We start from the raw sequence: 6,715 nt of genomic DNA, 5'->3' as shown, positions 1-6,715 counted from the left end.
ACTCACGACCTGAAGTTAGCAGCAATTATCTTCGCACTGAAGATATGGAGGCATTATTTATATGGTGAAAAATGCTACATCTATACAAACCACATGAGTCTAAAATATTTGCCAACCCAGAAGGAGCTCAATCTTAGACAGAGGTGATGGATTGAGTTCCTAAAGGACTATGATTGTGTGATAGATTATCATCCTGAGAAGGCAAATGTAGTTGCTGATGCTTTAAGCAGGAAGTCCATCACAGCTTTAAGATCACTAAATGCTTGTCTGTCCTTAGCTCAAGATGGAGCTATTTTGGCTAAGTTGCAAGTGCGGCCAACCCTACAACAACAGATATAAGATGGGTAGAGGGCAGATGAAAAATTAATAGCCATTGTGGGTAAAATTCTAGAGGGAAAGGAAACTGATTATGAGGTGAAAGCAGATGGGTGTTTGTACTATAGAGAAAGAGTGTGTGTACCAGATAATGGGGAAATGAAGACTAGTATTCTGAAAGAAGCACACATTAGTGTTTATGCTATGCACCCGAGAAGCACGAAAATGTATAATGATTTGAAGCCTCATTATTGGTGGCCTGGTATGAAAAGGGATATAGCTGACTATGTGACTAAGTGTTTGACATGTCAGCAAGTTAAAGCAGAATATCAAGTTCCATCAGGATTGCTACAGCCTATCAGCATACCTGAATAGAAATGGGACCGAGTCACTATGGATTTTGTTAGTGGTCTACCTCTCACCCAAAGGAAGCATGATGCAGTGTGGGTGATAGTGGATAGATTGATGAAGTTAGTACATTTTCTGCCAGTTAGGACTGACTACTCATTGGAGAAGCTAGCAGAATTGTATATCAATGAGATAGTTAGACTGCATGGAATCCCACTTTCCATCATATCTGACCGAGACCCAAGGTTTACATCGAGATTTTGGAAAAAGTTGCAAGAAGCCTTGGGCACACAACTCCGTTTTAGCACGGCTTTTCATCCCCAAACGGATGGACAGTCATAACAAGTAATCCAGGTAAACTTAAGAACTAATTGAATTTTCGCAATTAATAAATTGAAATGATAGTAACAATGTGAATTATGTGATAGATCCTGGAGGATATGCTTAGCAGTTGTGTCATTGAGTTTGAGAGGAGTTGGGATAGATACCTCCCACTAGCAGAATTCGCATATAACAATAGCTACCAAGCTAGCATTCAAATGGCTCCGTATGAAGCACTGTATGGGAGGAAATGTAGAACCTTAGTGTGTTGGACTGAATTAGGCGAAGATAAGCTGGTAGGACCAGACCTGGTGAAACAGACTGAGGAGAAAGTGAAGATAATTAAAGCTAACCTAAAGGTTGCCTCAGATAGACAGAAATCATATGCCGACTTGAAGAGAAAAGAGATAGAGTATGTAGTTAGCGATAAAGTGTTTCTCAAAGTGTCACCGTAGAAGAAAGTACTGAGGTTTGGGAGAAAGGGTAAGTTAAGCCCTAGGTTCATTGGCCCATATGAAGTCATTGAACGTGTAGGACTAGTGGCCTATCGGCTAGCTTTACCACAAGAATTGGATAAAATTCACAATGTATTCCATGTTTCTATGCTGAGAAGATATCGCTCAGACCCTTCCCATGTCATTTCCATGGAAGAGATTGAAATCCAACTGGACTTGACATATACAGAAGAACCTATACAAATCCTAGCTCGGGAAGTGAAGGAATTCAGAAATAAACAAATTCCACTGGTGAAAGTGCTTTTGAGGCACCACAACACTGAAGAAGCAACTTGGGAAAGTGAAGAGATGATGAGGCAATAGTTCCCTCAACTGTTTGCATCAGGTAAATTTCGAGGACGAAATTTTTCTTAGAGGGGAAGAGTTGTAACATCCTCACTTTAGCTAGTCCGTACAGTTTACTGTTCCGATGACCAATGCCGGTCCGGATAGCTAGAACGTCAGGAAAAATATTTAAACTAAAGTGAGGAACCATAATTAACTCAAATATTAATAAGAAAAATTTAGGAAAAATTTTAGAAATAAAATACAACCAAGTTAAATGAGCCGGTGTCCTAGCGATGGGTAACCTAGTGAGAAGTTGCAGTTCTCGCAACTAGGAGCCCTAGACCTGGGGGAAAAATTATAAAATAATTATTGAAACTCCAGAGAAGGGTCATTGAGGTTTTTATGGCATTAGAATTCCAAGGAAATGCTTAGAAAATTTTTTTCTATCCGTACAGATAATTTTGGCTCGTTAAGCCAAATGGAGGCCATTTTTGTCATTTCGTCTTCAGAGATAATTTTGGCCAACTTGTCCAGTTAAATAAATAATTTATATAACATAAAATATGACTAAATGTTGTTAAAAATTTAATTGAAATTAATTAGACAAGAAATGAAGAGAAAATGAAAGAAAATGGAATAATGACATCATCATGATGTCATTAAAGTTTTCCCAACCAACCCAATGTTGACACATGGCATAAACTAACTTAAAAGAGACAAAATGGGCTGAAAATTGAAAAAAAAAATCAGAACCCTTCTTTCTCATCTCTTCCTTATCGTGACCTATCCACCATTGCCAACCTTAGCAAGCTTTTTCAAAGCTTGATTTCCTTAGCTCTCACCCCACTAAACAAAAAAGTGTTCTTGCATCTTGGTGATTCGTTTGGGAGTAAAAAGAAAAGGAAAAGAGCAACTCTACCAAGTGGAAAATCTCACTCCATAGAGGTTAGTGACCTAACCTTGGTTTTTACTTTGAATTCATGTTTAAGGACCTTAAGTGAGTGCAAATTACAAAGAAAATTTGATGAAATACCATTGGTATGCTAACCCTAAGTTTCGGCAGCCTTGGTAGGGTATGATTGTGATGAGTTTTATGGAGTTAACATACTTGTATGGCTGCCCACAATATATGTATCTACTAAGTGGATTGATGAAATGAAATGAAAATGCATGGGTTGTAATGTTTGAGTTAGGGTTTGGGTTGGAAAAATGGGACTTTGACCATGTGATGATGAAAATAGGTTTTAATGGTCAATTAGTGACCATTTGGTTCTGTTTAAATAAAAAATGAAGTGTGTTGAGTAGTGGGATTTGGGTTTGGTGTGGCTGCCCTTGGTGACCTGCAGAATTGGACATGAGTCCAGCAGGTTTGGGCAGCAATAACTTGAATTGTAGAGGTTCAATTAGTGCAAAGCCAATTGGACATGAAAATAGACACATAATGGCACAACTTTGGTGAAGAAACTATGCTCAGAAAACCAAACCAAGTTAACCAAAAGTTTGCCCTAATTCGGGTGACCTGCAGTCTGCCTGGGCAAAATGACCAAATGAACAGTGTTTGGTCATTTGGCCATAACTCAGTGTGGAAAGGTCCAATTGACCTAAAAGTTTAACCAGCAACAAGCTGAGATATAGATCTACAAACCTAACCCAAATTATGACCAGAACATATTCAAAAAGTGAGTTGCAGTCACTGTTCCTACCATTGTAGATTTGGTCAGTCCAGAAATTTTGGAAAAATTTCAATCCGGCCAGTTATGGTTTTTGGGCCATAACTTGAGCTACAAAACTACAAATAGAGTGATTCAAAAAAAGAAATTCAACTAGACAAAATAAGAAACAACTTTCATGTTGATCATTTTGCCAAATTCCCACTGCAAAAATGACTAATGGAATAGTAAAGATAAAGCTTGAAAACTGAAAATTCTGCCTAATTAACATTAAGCTAAGAAATGGTATTGGTAACCAATACCAACAAATTTAGAATTCAAAATGTGGTATATTGGGAGTATTAGAACCAATGTACCTATTGTCTATGCAAAAGTCAACATTTTAGTTGACTAATGAAATGAATAGTAACATTAAAACTTGAATTTCAAGAATTATGAAACTTAAAAGTGTAATATGCCCTAGTATACCTAACAAGATTGGTTTGGATAGCTTGGCATGCCAATAGGGTTCTGTTAGTATTAGTAGTATGCCCTAGAGCATATCATTTAGTAAGTATCTTGTACATATTTTTATTAATAAAAGACATTTCCACTTTTCTGTTTACATAATACATTTATGTGTAATAGAAAAGGTCCATTGATATTTTGTTAGAAATTCTATTCTTAAGTTATTAAGAATATGAGTGACAGTATTTCTAGTACAAAGTATCATAAATAGGTTCACAATCGAGGATACTTCATAATAAGGACATGACTTATCCAGAAAGATTGTATTTATGTTTGTTTCCAAGTTATTTATATGAGATATAAATAAGATGGAATAGTGAGTCTCATGCCATATAGCAAACATGATAGGCTCTTATAAATAATAAGTAGGCCGAACCAGTGACACTTATGACAAGCACATGGAGTTTACTCTTGTCAATGTTTTGTCATAAATCATATCAGTGCATATAATCTTTAGACCTGAGATAGCACAATTATCTTGTATATAGGTAGTTTGAGTTTGATACTGCTTTCATACTTGTACTGTGTATGGGTATATGGGTATGTGTTGGCTCCTACTAGTTATATATGGAGGTAGGTGTTGATCAAGATGGAATCTGTTCCTCTAAGTAAATAGAGATAAAATCCTATGTTCATTTAATTATTCTTGATGTTTCAAGTTCCTGGCCAGGACAGATAGATTTAATCAGAAAAGAGTTTCTGATGAGAAAATCTTTTTAATCAAGAACTAGAATTAAAAGAGAACATAATATTCATAGCAAATGGAGTTTGACATAAACCATGACTTTAGCTTGAGTTGGGATTTTGTAACAGAGAGATTCTAGTGCATGGTAACATATGATTATAGGTTCATTTAAGGTAAACCTTATTACTAATTGGGTGTCCATGGCATGCTATGCTAGGTGTTAACCATGGTCTATGAGGTGCATAAAATGATTTAGAGAAATCATTTATGGTAAGAAAGAGTTCTGATGATATTAAGAGTTGATATCATGTCTCATTGCCAATTAGTGATGAGCCTAGTAAGTCACACACATACACAAGTTATCACCTATTTAAATATGATTTAATTAATTAATTAAAGAGTTTAATTGATTAATTAAATAGGTTTGGTTTGCAATTAGATTGCAAAGTCCCTAGCATGACTTGAAACCAAATCTAGATTATTGGATTTATAGTATAAGTTAAATTTATATTTAAAGTGTTTAAATATGAATTTAATTAATGAGAAATTAATTAATAGAGATTAATTAATTTATATTTGATATAAATTAATTAGAAGAAGAGAGATAATTATTTTGGGTTAAGAACTCAAAATTAAGACACAGGGGCATTTTGGTCATTTCGCAGTGTGACACGTGGCACCATGAGATGGTGACACATGGCATTACACATAAGCTTGCCAAATGTCTTTTAATCATGTAAGATGATTAAAATTAAGATTAAATATAGGTTTGACACTTGGCACAATGTGATTGGGTCACTTAAACCTAGAGCTAATCAAAGGGTGACATGTGGCAAGGGTTTAATGTGTTAACCTAGCTATATAAGTGTTGTTATGAGAAAATAAAATACAACTAGCAGCCACACTCCTTTATCACACCATTTTGAAGCTCTCCCTCTCTTCCTCTTCATCTCTCATCAATTCAAAGAGATTAGCCATCAATCTCTTGAATTAAAAATACTAGAAATTGTTTCTATTGTCCTGTTTACATCTCTAATCTTTTAAAAGGCAGAACTTGAATTTCTAATTAGTAGAAAAAAGCTTTAGAAGCTGTTCAAGGGCTGCCATAGGTGTTCGTGGTGTGGACAAGCTAGAGGGACAACATCTAGTGTCCTAATGACGAATCTTAAAGGCACAGACACGCTGCAGTGCATCAAGAGGTTAGTGTAATCGTTCTTGATTTAATCTAGGGTTCTAAAATTAATTTAATTAATTTAAAAATCTCAAATAGAAAATATAGATCCAAAAACATATTAAAAGAGTTTTAATATGTTGTTTATCATTGAAATCAAATAGATAAAAATAAATCTTGCATGATGCATGTGACCCTAGATGAAAATTTTGAATTCAATGGTATAAACTTGTGTTTTTCACGCTTCCGTTCCTTCAATTGGTATCAGAGCCACTATATTTGCCATTTAGATTGTTGATTATATGATTTAATTGTGTGATTTGATCATGAGATGATTGATCCATTGCTGGTTGCAATGGATGTGTGGTGGCACACCTGGTAAAGCCACCATTGGTGGCGGCAACAAAGGTTCTTCAAGGTGGCGCAAGGTTTGGCTTTTAATTCTGTAATTGTTGTATGATCTAAGGCCTATTATTTGACTAATTAAAGTGTTTAATTAGTAATTTTAATCACACAATTAAATTATGATTGAACTCAGAATTTTAAAAATTATTTGAATGTGATTCAAATCTGAATTTTAAAAGTTGTTTGAATGTGATTCAAATCTGAATTTTTAAAGTTGTTTGAATCATATTCAAATCTGAATTTTTAAAGTTGATTGAATAATATTCAGATCTGATTTTTTAAAAAATCTTTGAATGTGATTCAAATATGATTTTTTAAGAAATGTTTGAATGTGATTCAAATTTGAATTTTTAAGTTTGTTTGAATGTGATTCAAATCTGAATTTTTAAATTTGTTTGAATGAGATTCAAATCTGAATTTTTAAATTTATTTGAATCATATTCAAATCTAGATTTTTAAGTTGAATATGAGATATTCAATTTAATTTAAGTATATATGTTTTATTTAATTG

This window comes from Hevea brasiliensis, chromosome 5 (assembly GCF_030052815.1).
Source record: "Hevea brasiliensis isolate MT/VB/25A 57/8 chromosome 5, ASM3005281v1, whole genome shotgun sequence".
Lineage (NCBI taxonomy): Eukaryota > Viridiplantae > Streptophyta > Magnoliopsida > Malpighiales > Euphorbiaceae > Hevea > Hevea brasiliensis.
Note: the sequence above shows the minus strand (reverse complement) of the source record.